General features: G+C 46.0%; 1 long non-coding RNA gene across 1 annotated transcript; it reads left to right on the top strand.

Annotated features, from left to right (window-relative positions):
- Positions 1–1,410: 1,410 nt before the first annotated feature.
- LOC135881912 (uncharacterized) lies at positions 1,411–2,976 on the top strand. Its single transcript, XR_010561550.1, has 2 exons — positions 1,411–1,445; positions 2,359–2,976. It is a non-coding gene; the product is annotated as an uncharacterized LOC135881912 (long non-coding RNA).
- The last annotated feature ends 13,069 nt before the right edge of the window (positions 2,977–16,045 follow it).

Here is a 16,045-nt window from a genome sequence, read left to right as displayed (position 1 = left end):
GGCCTGCTGGTGAGAGGAGGAGGAGACTGGGGTTATCCATTACACACACAGTTAGGGACTGTACTGGGCTTTCCCTTTGTGTGTTAGCAGCGGGGAGATTGCAGAGTCCTTGGGAATGTTAATTTAAGAAGCCTGCTTTAATATACACCCCAAATGACCAAACATGAATTTTAGAGATTAAGTGTGATGGTGTCCGACTGTTTCTCCCCTTCTCCACATTTTTCATTCTTTTCAGCCTCAGACAAAAGCCAGTTTGAGAGAGCCTTAGGGAGTCATGGAGCTGGGTATTGATCAGAGTGAATCACATTTACAGTCATTCTTGAGTTTCCTAACTGCAAACACTGAAATCAGTATTACTGGGATTGATGTGATTTTTATCTAGGGGTGGGAAGAAAAATCGTGTTTTCAACTTAATAGGGAAACATCTTCCATCCAAGTATTAATCACACCCTAGAGGCAGATTTTGGGGTCAGCTGCAGATGAACCCACAACAATGAGATTTAAGACTCAGGCCTGGTCTACATTACGAGTTTAGGTCGACTTTAGCAGCGTTAAATCGAATTAAGCCTAGACACGTTCACACGACGAAGCCCTTTCTTTTGACTTAAAGGGCCCTTTAAACCGGTTTCTTTACTCCACCTCCGACGAGGGGATTAGCGATAAAATCGGTCTTAGCAGGTCGGAATTGGGGTAGTGTGGACGGAATTCGACGTTATTGGCCTCCGGGAGCTATCCCACAGTGCTTCATTGTGACCGCTCTGGACAGCACTGTCAACTCAGATGCACTGACCAGGTAGATAGGAAAAGGCCCACGAACGTTTGAATTTCATTTCCTGTTTGCTCAGCGTGGAGAGCACAGGTGACCACGCAGAGCTCATCAGCACAGGTAACCATGATGGAGTCCCAGGATCGCAAAAGAGCTCCAGCATGGACAGAACGGGAGGTACGGGATCTGCTCGCCATATGGGGAGATGAATCAGTGCTAGCTGAACTCCGAAGCAGTAAACGAAATGGCAAAATATTAGAAAAGGTCTCCAAGGCCACGAAGGACAGAGGCCATAACAGGGATGCACAGCAGTGCCGCGTGAAAATTAAGGAGCTACGGCAAGCCTACCACAAAGCCAGAGAAGCAAACGGAAGGTCCAGGGCAGAGCCGCAAACATGCCGCTTCTACGCAGAGCTGCATGCCATTCTAGGGGGTGCAGCCACCACTACCCCAATCGTGTGCTATGACTCCCTCACTGGAGAAACACACAGGGAAGCGGGTTCTGGGTACGAGGAAGATGAGAATGGAGATAATGTAGATAGCTCACAGCAGCAACGAAGCGGAGAAACCGGTTTCCCCAACAGCCAGGATATGTTTATCACCCTGGACCTGGAACCAGTAACCCCCGAACTCACCCAAGGCGTGCTCCCAGACCCTGAGGGCACACAGGGGACCTCTGGTGAGTGTACCTTTGTAAATATTACACATGGTTTAAAAGCAAGTGTGTTTAATGATTAATGATTAATTTGCCCTGGCAATCGCGGCCAGTACAGCTACTGGAAAAGTCTGTTAACGTGTATGGGGATGGAGCGGAAATCCTCCAGGGACATCTCCAGAAAACTCTCCTTCATGTACTCCCAAAGCCTTTGCAAAAGGTTTCTGGGGAAGGCTGCCTTATCCCGTCCGCCATGGTAGGACACTTTACCACGCCAGGCCAGTAGCACGTAGTCTGGAATCATTGCATAACAAAGCATGGCAGCGTATGGTCCCGGTATTTGCTGGCATGCAGACAACATCCATTCCTTATCGCTCTTTGTTATCCTCAGGAGAGTGATATCATTCACGGTCACCTGGTTGAAATGGGGCGATTTTATTAAGGGGACATTCAGAGGTGCCCCTTCATGCTCTACTGAACAGAAATATTCCCTGCTGTTAGCCACGCAGTGGGGGGGGAGGGGTGAAGTGATCATCCCAGAGAATTGGGTGTGGGGGGGAGGGGAGTTAGTTGGGTTTGTGCTGCATGTTAACCCGGAAACCGCAGCCCCTCCTTTTACATTGCAAACCCATTTTAAATGGCCAGCCCAACGGGTGCTTGGTATGGGAAATGAGAGCGCTACATGTTAACAAGGTTAAAAAAGCCAAAAGACTGTGGCTTACCATGGCTGCCTGCAAGCCGAAATCTGTTGCCTGGCACTGCGTGAGTGATCTCTCACACCAAACCGGCAGGCCCTCAATATAAGAGGAAAAATGCGACCTTGTAACGAAAGCACATGTGCTGTGTAATGTGAACAGCAAAATTTAACGTGAAAGAGTGTACCCATTGTTCTCTAAAATGTGTCTTTTTTAACCACCTCTCCCTTCTCCTCCACCAGCTGCAAATGTTTCTCCTTCACAGAGGCTAGTGAAGATTAGAAGGAGAAAACGGAGGACGCGGGACGATATGTTCACGGAGCTCCAGATGTCCTCCCACGCTGACAGAGCACAGCAGAATGCGTGGAGGCAGTCAATGTCAGACTACAGAAAAGCACAATATGAACGAGAGGAGAGGTGGCGGGCTGAGTCGTAGGATGAACAGAGCAAGTGGTGGGCTGAAGATGATAGGTGGCGTCAGCTTGCAGACAGAAGGCAAGAGTCGATGCTCCGGCTGCTGGAGCATCAAACTGATATGCTCCAGTGTATGGTTGAGCTGCAGGAAAGGCAGCAGGAGCAGAGACCACCGCTACAGCCCCTGTGTAACCAACAGCCCTCCTCCCCAAGTTCCATAACCTCCTCACCCAGACACTCAAGAACACGGTGGGGGGGCCTCCGGCCACCCAGTCACTCCACCCCAGATGATTGCCCGAGCATCAGAAGGCTGGCCTTCAATAAGAGTTAAAGTTTTAAACTGCAGTGTGTCGTTTTCCTTCCCTCCTCCCCCACCCATCCCGGGCTACCGTGGCAATTATCCCCCTAGTTGTGTGATGAATTAATAAAGAATGCATGAATGTGAAGTAACAATGACTTTATTGCCTCTGCAAGCGGTGCTCGAAGGGAGGAGGGGAGGGTGGGGTGGTTGGTTTACAGGGAAGTAGACTGAACCGGGTTGGGGGGGGGCGGGCGGAGGGTTCATCAAGGAGAAACAAACAGAAGTTTCACACCGTAGCCTGGCCAGTCACAAAACTCGTTTTCAAAGCTTCTCTGATGCGCACCGCACCCTGCTGTGCTCCTCTAACCGCCCTGGTGTCTGGCTGCACGTAATCAGCGGCCAGGTGATTTGCCTCAACCTCCCACCCCGCCATAAATGTCTCCCCCTTACTCTCACAGATATTGTGGAGCGCACAGCAAGCAGCAATAACAATGGGGATATTCTTTTCGCTGAGGTCTGAGCGAGTCAGTAAGCTGCGCCAGCGCGCTTTTAAACGTCCAAATGCACATTCCACCACCATTCGGCACTTGCTCAGCCTGTAGTTGAACAGGTCCTGACTCCTGTCCAGGCTGCCTGTATACGGCTTCATGAGCCATGGCATTAAGGGGTAGGCTGGGTCCCCAAGGATCACGATAGGCATTTCAACATCCCCAACGGTTACTTTCTGGTCCGGGAAGAAAGTCCCTTCCTCCAGCTTTCGAAACAGAGCAGAGGGCCTGAAGATGCGAGCATCATGTACCTTTCCCGGCCATCCCACGTTGATGTTGGTGAAACGTCCCTTGTCATCCACCAGGGCTTGCAGCAGCATTGAAAAGTACCCCTTGCGGTTTATGTACTCGGTGGCTTGGTGCTCCGGTGACAAGATAGGGATATGGGTTCCGTCTATGGCCCCACCACAGTTTGGGAATCCCATTGCAGCAAAGCCATCCACTATGGCCTGCACGTTTCCCAGAGTCACTACCCTTGATATCACCAGGTCTTTCATTGCCCTGGCAACTTGGATCACAGCAGCCCCCACAGGAGATTTGCCCACTCCAAATTGATTCCCGACTGACCGGTAGCTGTCTGGCATTGCAAGCTTCCACAGGGCTATTGCCACTCGCTTCTCAACTGTGAGGGCTGCTCTCATCCTGGTATTCTGGCGCTTCAGGGCAGGGGAAAGCAAGTCACAAAGTTCCATGAAAGTGCCCTTACGCATGCGAAAGTTTCGCAGCCACTGGGAATCGTCCCACACCTGCAGCACGATGCGGTCCCACCAGTCTGTGCTTGTTTCCCGTGCCCAGAATTGGCGTTCCACGGCATGAACCTGCCCCAGTAACACCATGATTTGCACATTGCTGGGGCCTGTGCCTTGTGAGAGGTCTATGTCCATGTCAATTTCCTCATCACTCTCGTCGCCGCGCTGCAATCGGCTCCTCGGCTGATCCTGGTTTTGCTTTGGCATGTCCTGGCTCTGCATATACTCGAGGACAATGTGCGTGGTGTTCATAGTGCTCATAATTGCCGCGGTGATCTGAGCGGGCTCCATGATCCCAGTGCTAGCTATGGCGTCTGGTCTGAAAAAAGGCGCGAAACTAGTATCTGACGGACCAGGGGAAGGAGGGAGGGAGGGAGGGAGGGGCGAGTGACGACATGGCGTACAGGTACAGGGAATTAAAATCAACAAAGGTGGCTGTGCATCAGGGAGAAACACAACTGTCACACAGAATGGCCCCCCCCAAAGATTGAACTCAAAAGCCTGGGTTTAGCAGGCCGTTGATTTCACGGAGGGAGGGGGAAGCAAATGAATACAGAACAAATCTATTTTTTACATCTTAAGCTGGCAGACGACGGTGCAGCATGACTGATAGCCCTCGGCATCTTCTGGGTGCTTGGCAGAAAATACTGGGCGCTTGGCAGAAAATAGCATACTACGACTGATAGCCATCATCATCAAGACAGTTCTATAGGACTGAGCATGTCTGCCCAGGTGCCCATGATTGGCAGCCACTGCAGTACGATGACGACGGATACCAGTCGTAATATACCATCTTCTACCAAAAGGCAAGGGGCTGCTGCTGTGTGCAATGCAGCCCCACGTCTGCCAGCCCCACGTCTGCCAGCACCCAGATCGCCCTCGGCCTCTTCTGGGTGCTTAGCAGAAAATACTGGGCGATTGGCAGAAAATAGCATACTACGACTGATAGCCATCATCATCAAGACAGTTCGATAGGACTGAGCATGTCTGCCCAGGTGCCCATGATTGACAGCCACTGCAATATGACGATGATGGATACCAGTCGTAATATACCATCTTCTACCAAAAGGCAAGGGGCTGCTGCTGTGTGCAATGCAGCCCCACGTCTGCCAGCCCCACGTCTGCCAGCACCCAGATCGCCCTCAGCCTCTTCTGGGTGCTTAGCAGAAAATACTGGGCGATTGGCAGAAAATAGCATACTACGACTGATAGCCATCATCATCAAGACAGTTCGATAGGACTGAGCATGTCTGCCCAGGTGCCCATGATCGACAGCCACTGCAGTACGATGACGACGGATACCAGTCGTAATATACCATCTTCTACCAAAAGGCAAGGGGCTGGTGCAATGCAGCCCTACGGCTGCCAGCCCCATGGCTGCCAGCACCCAGATCGCCGATGAAGGCTACCAGTCATGCTGCACCGTCTACCACCAAAAGGCAGTTAGCTGCTGCTGCTGTGTAGCAATGCAGTACCACGTCTGCCGGCACTCAGATGACATATGGTGACGGTGAGCTGAGCTGAGCGGGCTCCTTGCTTGCCGTGGTATGTTGTCTGCACAGGTAACCCAGGTAAAAAGGCGCGAATCTATTGTCTGCCGTTGCTCTGACGGAGGGGGAGGGGCCTGACGACATGTACCCAGAACCCCCCGCGACACTGTTTTGCATCATTCAGGCATTGGGATCTCAACCCAGAATTCCAATGGGCGGCGGAGACTGTGGGATAGCTACCCATAGTGCAATGCTCCGGAAGTCGACGCTAGCCTCGGTACTGTGGACACGGTCCGCCGACTAGAGCACTTAGAGCATTTTATGTGGGGACACACACAATCGGCTGTATACAACCGATTTCTATAAAACCGGCTTCTATAAATTCGACCTAATTTCGTAGTGTAGACATACCCTTATTCACCTCAAAGGTATCTGTTATTTGGTGTGCAAGTTAAAAATAAGTCCCTCCAATTTGGATTCAAATGTCACTTAAGAGGTTTGCCCTAGCAGTGAAGGTTCAGAAGCATGAGCAATAATGTAAAAACAAAACAAAACAAAACAAAAAACAGAAATCCTAGCAACATTTGGATAGGCAAGCTTTCTTTAGTGTGATATAAACAGAAGAAAATTAAGAACATAAGAATAGCCATACTGGGTCAGACCAAAGGTCCATCTAACCTAGTATCCTGTCTTCTAACAGTGGCCAATGCCAGGTGCTTCGAGGGAATGAACAGAACAGGTAATCATCAAGTGATCCATCCCCTGTCACCCATTCCCAGCTTCTGGCAAACAGAATTTATCAAGTTCTTTTTTTGAACTGTTTTATAGTCTTGGCCTTCACAACATCCTCTGGAAAAGATTTCCATAGGTTGAGAGTACACTGTGTGAAGAAATACTTCCTTTTGTTTGTTTTAAACCTTCTGCCTATTAATTTCATTTGGTGACTCCTAGTTCTTGTGTTATGAGAAGAAGTAAATAACACTTCCTTATTTACTTTCTCCACACCAGTCATGATTTTATAGACCTCTATCATATCCCCCCTTAGTTGTCTCTTTTTCAAGCTGAAAAGTCCCAGTCTTATGAATCTCTCCTCATATGGCATCCGTTCCATACTCCTAATAATTTTTTTTGCCCTTTTCTGAACCTTTCCCAATTCCAATACATCTTTTTTGAGATGGGGCAACCACATCTGCACGCAGTATTCAAGGTATGGGCGTACCATGGATTTATATAGAGGTAATACACTGTCTCATTATCTCTCTTTCTTAGTGATTCCCAACATTCTGTTTGTTTTTTTGACTGCCGCTGCACAGTGAGTGGATGTTTACAGAAAACTATCCAAAATGACTCCAAGATCTCTTTTTGAGTGGTAACAGCTAATTTAGACCCTATCATTTTATTTGTATAGTTGGGATTATGCTTTCCAATGTGCATTACTTTGTATTTATCAACATGGAATTTCATCATCCATTTTGTTGCCTAGTCACCCAGTTTTGTGAGGTCCTTTTGTAGCTCTTCGCAGTCTGCCTGGGACTTAACTATCTTGAGTAGTTTTGTATCATCTGCAAATTTCCCCACCTCACCGTTTACCCCTTTTTCACAATCATTTATGAATATGTTAAATAGGACTGGGCCCAGTACAGACCCCTGCTGGATACCACTATTTACCTCTCTCCATTCTGAAAACTGACCATTTATTCCTACCCTTTGTTTCCTATCTTTTAACCAGTTACTTATCCATGAGAGGACCTTCCCTCTTATCCAATGACAGCTTACTTTGCTTAAGAGCCTTTGGTGAGGGACCTTGTCAAAGGCTTTCTGAAAATCTAAGTACACTATATTCACTGGATCCCCCTTGTCCACATGCTTGTTGACCCCCTCAAAGAATTCTAGTAGATTGGTGAGGCATGATTTCCCTTTACAAAATCCATGTGGACTTTTCCCCAACAAATTATGTTCACCTATGTGTCTGACAATTTTGTTCTTGACTATAGTTTCAATCAGTTTGCCCGGTACTGAAGTCAGGCTTACGGGCCTGTAATTGCCAGGATCACCTCAAGAGCCCTTTTAAAAAATTGGCCTCACATTAGCTATCCTCCAGTCATTTGGTACAGAAGCTGATTTAAATGAGAGGTTACAGACTACAGTTAGTAGTTCTGAAATTTTGGTTTAGGTGGAGCCCATCCTTCCTGTATAAACTCCCCTTTCCCCAAAAGTTTCCCTAGTTCCTAATAAATCAAAACCTCTCCTCCCCGCACCACTGTCTCATCTACACATTGAGAACCTGCAGTACTACCTAACTGGCTCTGTGTGCGGAACTGAAAGCATTTCAGAGAATGCTACCATGGAGGTCCTGGACTTTATCCTCTTATCTAGCAGCATAACTTTGGCCTCCAGGATCTCTCTCCTATCCTTCCCTATGTCATTGGTACCTACATGTACCACGACCACCGGCTCCTCCCCTGCATTACACATAAGTCTATCTAGATGTCTCAAGAGATCCGTAACCTTCACACTAGGCAGGCAAGTCACAATGCGGTTCTCCCGGTCATCTCAAACTCAGCTATCTACGTTTCCAATGATCGAATCGCCATCTCTTCCTAATAACTGGAGTTCCCTCCCCTGGAGAGGTATCCTCAGTGCGAGATGATACCACAACATCATCTGGAAGGAGAGTCCCAACTATGGGATCATTTCCCTCTGCTCCAGTTGGATGTTCTCCTTCCCTGAGACTTACATCCTCCTCAACAGCACAGAGGCTGTCAGACTGGGGGTGGGACCGTTCTACTGTGTTCCAGAAAGTCTCATCTATGTACCTCTGTGTCTCTCTTAGCTCCTCCAGTTCAGCCACTCTGATCTCCAAAGCCCATACATGGTCTCTGAGAGCTAGGAGCAACTTGCACCAAATGCACACACACTCCACCTGCCCAATGTTGCATTGGGATAGCCCCCACTCTGTTGCTAGACTTCTGCCTTCATTTTCTTTTTTCTCCTGCAGCTCATTCCTTTGTTGATGTTTTGTTTTTATCAAGGGGTGTTTTTGGTTGTAAATTTAAAGAATGTTAAGTGTATGTAGCCCCCTCTCACACTCTTCCTCTAAACTCCCTCGCAAAACTCCCCAGTTAGCTGCTCCTGTTGGTTAACGCAAGGGTCTTCAAAGGCTCATAATTAAAGTTCTTTGTATGTGGAAATAATCCATCTAGTCACTTATTTCAATGAAGTTAGGACCTTATATCTGGGATTACCAGAGTTCCTTGTGCTCATGGAAGTGGAAACTAAACAGGTCCTCTAAACCTTGTCCTTGGGGAAATGCAGTAGTTCTAGAAACAGTCTGTCTTCTTCCTAAATTCAGACAGCTACTGGCCTTTTTGTTCCCAGGGCCCAGCAAAAGCTACTGCTTCTAGACCATCTCTTCATTCACAGGCTTCAGCCCTTAACAGAGCCTCATTTGGAGAGATATTTTGTTTCTCCTCACAGACTGTGTATGGCCTTGTGTTTCATGGGCTTCCTACCTTAAGTTCTCTCCTAGAGAGAATGGAAAGAGGGTATTATTTTTCCTCTCTGGAAGAAAGACTGCCTGCTACTGCTTTATTTTATCATGCTGGCTAATGAGACCCAGCTGGAGGGCCCTACCATAATAATGAAAGTGGTAGCAATTTCTTCAGAGTACAGGAGGTTTTCTTTCCTTTCCTAATCTCTTCACCTCTTCTTTGCCTGTCCTAGTGGTGTATAGATCTTGCACATCACATCTAGCTATGCGTGTCATGGTACTTAAGTCTTGCAAGATTTGCATCTGTGGATTTTATAGAAGATTATTGCTACAAATCATAAAAGCCTAGAGGTACAGCTAAACATGGACATATAAAATTACAAAACAGAAGTTATAGTATTCACTGAGAACTAAAAATAGTGACTCCAACAAAATTTTAGCCAGGTCACTACATTAATTTACTGGTTATCAATATGTAATAAGTTTAGAATCTTTACAGGAAGCGAATTTTGGGAACAAATGTTAGATTAATTTTTCAAGAAGAGAAAAGCTGCTGATTTTCCCACATTCCTTCACTTCAGAACATGTTGCTCAATTAACTGAAATTTTTTGGGAAAAAAGCTCTCTTCTGACCTAGGACTGATGTGAAATTTCAGGCCCAAATAGGTTGTTTCATCAAGTGTGTAAGGCACAGGGAATCAAAAGGAAAGTCTTATAACATTAAGACACAACCACAATTCCACTATGTACTGGAAGAGAGCAGGTGTCTTTTTGAGTCCTTTGTAGCATAAGTCAAATATTTCCTCACTAAACTGTAACTGAATTCTGGCCTAATCTCAGTTTATTTTTGCTAGCTTCTGCCACTCTGCCTTCTGAGATATTGAAATTATTACATCCACATTGCACTGTTTGCAGTTAAAATCTCTTCACCCTGGTTCTGTTTGTACAGACAACATGCTTCCTTCCTTTAATGGGACAAACTCCTAGTCGCTTTGAAACTGAGCAAAATGAATATTTGTAACCACATGGGAATGCAATGTTCTCCTCCACTTTGTCTTACTCCATTATAAAGGTCAATACTGCCCAACCCATCCACTGTGACTGATACTGTATACAAGCAACAGGACTAAAAACGGATGACCCAAAAACTATTGTACTACAGTCATTTAAGCCTTTTTTGTTTTGAAAACTACCTCAGTGACAGTGACCACTTCCTGTCCTAATGGAATTGCACGTCTCATGAATGAGAAATGTTACACTTGATTAAAATAGTGCACCAAATCTATTCTAGAGTCAAACTTAGGTTTCAGCAATTCAAAATCATTGTCCAAGTGTTGACATCAAATTAAACTCTGGCAGATTTACTTCTTAGGCCTTTACACTAAGAGCACTGTAGTAGTGTAGGAATACCACTATGACTATATTATTCCAGGAAAGTGCTTTTAGAGTGGATGCAGCTATATCAACAAAGCTGTACTTCTTTATTGATACAGTAAAACCATCCTCCACACACACATGAGCAAAAGAAGCTGTATTGGGAAAAGCCCAGTTTTGCCTGTTTAACTGCATATACACTAGGGGCTTCTGGTGGCACAGCTATGTTGGTCAGAGATCACACTTCTTCATACTCCTGACCAACAGTGCTATGCCAGCATACGTCCGTAGTGTAGACTTGGCCTTACTCTGGCAATGCCCATGGATTTAGACCTAGTTTACACTTAAGTTTTGCCAGCATAGGTTTTGCATAGGTATGTTGGTTGGTTAGGGGTGTGATTTCCCCTCCCCACTCCTAACCAACATAACTATGCTGGCAAAAGATCTGGTGTAGATGCAGTTCCACTGGCAAAAATATCCTTTTACTGGTATAGCTTATTTACTGGTATTTTTTTGCTTATATAAGCTGTGTTTCCACTAGCTACACCAGGAAACCTTTTCTAGCGTCGGCAAAACTTCAGTTACTGAGGTAACAAGTTAAATCCAAAACTTAATAGTCAGATAGGTCACAGAAATGCAGTAATGGAGCGGAGTCAATCTGCTTCCTCTGAAATCAAAGCATGAAAAAAAATCCCAGAGCAATAAAATCGAGACTAAAGAGACTAATGGGCTTGTTTTCCTGCCTATATAGCCACTAAGGGCTTACTTTGAGAATTCAGGCCTCCTGCGTCCATCCCAATAAGGGCTATGGCCCAAAATATAGAAGGGTTTGATGACTCTTGAAAGCAGTCTCTGCCGTTTAAGAAGAAAACTTGTCCACATTATACCCCTTCCTAGCCACTCTCAAAGGGGATACAATTATGTTTCTGACTACAGAAATTCAAAGGCCACTCCAAAAATGAATATACTCCAACTCCAACTCTGATGTACGTTAAAGTTTAATTAAAAGAGCTTTTACATTGTCAGAAACTGAACTGTTGGCAGCATCAGTTGATGACTATTAACTAGAGGGTCATACACTTAATTGTTTTGTAGGCAGAGCTCATTATACATACTGTATGTGAAATGGGGATAATACTTGCTGATATTTGTGAAGTTCAGATAAAAAACTAATTACTTAATTTAATACTTAGTAAGTATTTCTGTGAAAAAAAAAAGTCTCAGAAGATTACAGTACTCTGCTAGAACAACACTGATTTAAGTCATCTCACTCAGCTGTAATCTAACATAGTACCAGGAATGAACTTCCAGAACAGAAGTTGTTCAGTATCAACTATTTATAAGTCAGTTATTTAATTAGATGCAAACGTAGTATAGCATCTGCTTATAAACTCAAGCTCCAGGACACTAATGTGTTCTAAGATATTTCAAATTACTGAAACACTACTACACATCTTCTACAATTAATAAGGAATATCTCAAAGAGGGGTAAAAATAAGCTGGCTGTCATCTTCGCTTCTCCTTGGCATGTGGGCTGGAGAGCAGTACACAAAGAAGATTCTGACAGAAATTAAGTTAATCAGCTACCCCACCTGCCCAATACAGTACTAACAAATTGAGGTTCTTTTAAAAACAAGACAAAAACACTCTTGACAATCAAGAAGAGGTCCTTACATGCAACAATAGATTCTTTCTGATCTTTCCACCTAGATTGCATGCAAGGGACCTCGTCTTCCTAAAGAAAAGTAAGTCAGAATTAATTTAAGGACTAAACAAAGAGCTGCAGGGAAGGCTTTTTTATCTCTACTTTTCTTGTACAACTTCCTTCTTCCAGTACAGGACAGTCATTCTGGTTTATCCACCTACAAACTGTATTGAAATTTCCTTAGTTTGGTGTTTACCTGAGAACACGATTTCACTGAAGTTAAAACCTATCCAAGCTTATCTGGCACCTAGAACCCTCAAAAGAAAGTGGTTTGCTGTCTTCTTATATGGATGCTTCTGTGGGAGGCCCTGGGCCCATTTTGATAGGGGTCAGGCTATAAGAGGGCTAACAGGACCACATGGAAAGAAGCTCTCGTTAAGAAGTTGAGTTACCGTATATATTCGTTCATTAGCCCATTCGTTTATAAGCCGACCCCCCAAGATGGTTAGGTAAAAATAGCAAAAATTGTATGACCCTTTCATAAGCTGATCCTATATTTTAGGGGTTGGCAAACTTTGGCTCCTGGCCCATTAGGGTAAGCCTCTAGCGGGCCTGGACGTTTTGTTTACCTGAAGCATCCGCAGGCATGGAGCCCCTCAGCTCCCTGTGGCCGTGGTTTGCCGTTCCCAGCCAATAGGAGCTGTGGGAAGTGGCGCGCCACTTTCCGCAGCTCCCATTGGCTGGGAACGGCGAACCACGGCCACAGGGAGCTGAGGGGCTCCATGCCTGCGGATGCTCCAGGTAAACAAAACGACAATGTATTAGATATTCAATTCAATGATTCCATAGAGTTTAAAATCATCAAATTTTGGTGTAGACCCATTTATAAGCCGACCCCCGCTCTTTGATGCGTCACCTTTTTACCAAAAATATTCAGCTTATGAATGAGTATATATGGTACTTAACAGGTTATAGGGAGAAGCTGCTGTTATTCACTGCTAGGGAAAAGTTAGTTTCTAGGGTTTTATCCTGGCCTATCAAAATGTCCTTATAGCATCTTTTGTGCCAGTCAGAGTATTTGTGTTTATAGCTTTAACACCTGCACTTTTCTAGGGCACATAGGCCCTAATCAAAGTCAGTGGTCCATCGTGCTATACAAACAAGTGTATAAGGAGTTTAAAATCGAATGTGAAATATGACATTAAAAGTAAAGGTCAATCCATAAGAGGGAAGGCGGAGCAGAGGAAAGGGTAAGATTAGTAGGGCTTCACAGTTAAAATGACTAGCTATGTGCACAACTTGATGGTGCTGTGTGTTTTCTTTTTGCCATTGTACCATTAAAAGCAAACTGACTTTACCAAATGAAACCTGAACCTTCCCCTAACCATTCCCTTTAATAAGGAAAAACTGCCACTAAGGCATGAACTCTTAGATCCATATTAACACAGTTCAAAGGGCAGGCAGTTTCTTTCAAGGCTGTATCACTCCACAACCAAGCACTGGAAAGCATGGAGAGAACAATGCTGTGCTCTTACCCTGGGGATTGAGAACGACACTTCATCTCTGATGATTCCTAAAGTAATTCTTCATTTCATGTCATCTACTCATCCCTGGAGTGTATTTTGGATATACTAAATATCAGACTTTTCAGCACCCTTGTGAGTATAAGTAGGAATAAAACTTCTTACTGAGGCCTGGTCTACACTACGAGTTTAGGTCGACTTTAGCCGCGTTAAATCGAATTAAGCCTGGACACGTTCACACAACGAAGCCCTTTCTTTCGACTTAAAGGGCCCTTTAAACCGGTTTCTTTACACCACCTCCGACGAGGGGATTAGCGATAAAATCGGCCTTAGGGGGTCGGAATTGGGTTAGTGTGGACGGAATTCGACGTTATTGGCCTCCGGGAGCTATCCCACAGTGCTTCATTGTGACCGCTCTGGACAGCACTCTCAACTCAGATGCACTGGCCAGGTAGACAGGAAAAGCCCCGCGAACGTTTGAATTTCATTTCCTGTTTGCTCAGCGTGGAGAGCACAGGTGACCACGCAGAGCTCATCAGCACAGGTAACCGTGATGGAGTCCCAGGATCGCAAAAGAGCTCCAGCCTGGACCGAACGGGAGGTACGGGATCTGCTCGCCATATGGGGAGATGAATCTGTGCTGGCCGAACTCCGAAGCAGTAAACGAAATGGCAAAATATTAGAAAAGGTCTCCAAGGCCATGAAGGACAGAGGCCATAACAGGGACGCACAGCAGTGCCGCGTAAAAATTAAGGAGCTAAGGCAAGCCTACCACAAATCCAGAGAAGCAAACGGAAGGTCCGGGGCTGAGCTGCAAACATGCCGCTTCTACGCGGAGCTGCATGCCATTCTAGGGGGTGCAGCCACCACTACCCCAACTGTGTGCTATGAGTCCCTCACTGGAGAATCACACAGGGAAGCGGGTTCGGGGTACGAGGAAGATGAGGATGGAGATAATATAGATAGCTCACAGCAGCCAGGAAGCGGAGAAACCGGTTTCCCCAACAGCCAGGATATGTTTATCACCCTGGACCTGGAACCAGTAACCCCCGAACTCACCCAAGACCCTGTGGGCACACAGGGGACCTCTGGTGAGTGTACCTTTGTAAATATTACACATGGTTTAAAAGCAAGCGTGTTTAATGATTAATGATTAATTTGCCCTGGCAATTGCGGCCAGTACAGCTACTGGAAAAGTCTGTTAACGTGTATGGGGATGGAGCGGAAATCCTCCAGGGACATCTCCAGAAAGCTCTCCTTCATGTACTCCCAAAGCCTTTGCAAAAGGTTTCTGGGGAGGGCTGCCTTATCCCGTCCGCCATGGTAGGACACTTTACCACGCCAGGCCAGTAGCACGTAGTCTGGAATCATTGCATAACAAAGCATGGCAGCATATGGTCCCGGTGTTTGCTGGCATGCAGACAACATCCATTCCTTATCGCTCTTTGTTATCCTCAGGAGAGTGATATCATTCACGGTCACCTGGTTGAAATGGGGCGATTTTATTAAGGGGACATTCAGAGGTGCCCCTTCCTGCTCTGCTGAACAGAAATATTCCCCGCTGTTAACCATGCGGTGGGGGGGGAGGGGTGAAGTGACCATCCCAGGGAATTGGGTGTGTGGGGGAGGGGAGTTAGTTGGGTTTGTGCTGCATGTTAACCCTGAAACCGCAGCCCCTCCTTTTACATTGCAAACCCATTTTAAATGGCCAACCCAACGGGTGCTTGGTATGGTTAATGAGAGCAGTACTGTTTTAAACCATCCCCACTTGTTAACAAGGTTAAAAAAGCCAAAAGACTGTGTCTTACCATGGCTGCCTGCAAGCTGAAATCTGTGGCCTGGCACTGCGTGAGTGATCTCTCACACCAAACCTGCAGGCTCTCAATATAAGAGGAAAAATGCGACCTTGTAACGAAAGCACATGTGCTTTTTGATGTGAACAGCAAAATCTAACGTGAAAGAGTGTACCCATTGTTCTCTAAAATGTATCTTTTTTAACCACCTCTCCCTTCTCCTCCACCAGCTGCAAATGTTTCTCCTTCACAGAGGCTAGTGAATATTCGAAAGCGGAAGCAAAGGACGCGTGATGAAATGTTTACTGAACTACAGACTGCCTCCCACGCTGACAGAGCACAGCAGAATGCGTGGAGGCAGTCAATTACTGATTTTAGAAAAGCCCAATATGAGCGAGAGGAGAGGTGGCGTGCTGAATCGCGGGATGAACAGAGCAAGTTGCAGGCTGAAGATGATAGGTGGCGTCAGCTTGCACACAGAAGGCAAGAGTCGATGCTCCGGCTGCTGGAGCATCAAACTGATATGCTCCTGCGTATGGTTGAGCTGCAGGAAAGGCAGCAGGAGCAGAGACCGCCGCTACAGCCCCTGTGTAACCAACAGC

Source organism: Emys orbicularis, chromosome 7, assembly GCF_028017835.1.
Source record: "Emys orbicularis isolate rEmyOrb1 chromosome 7, rEmyOrb1.hap1, whole genome shotgun sequence".
NCBI lineage: Eukaryota > Metazoa > Chordata > Testudines > Emydidae > Emys > Emys orbicularis.
Note: the sequence above shows the minus strand (reverse complement) of the source record. Positions and strands in the feature narration are given on the sequence as shown.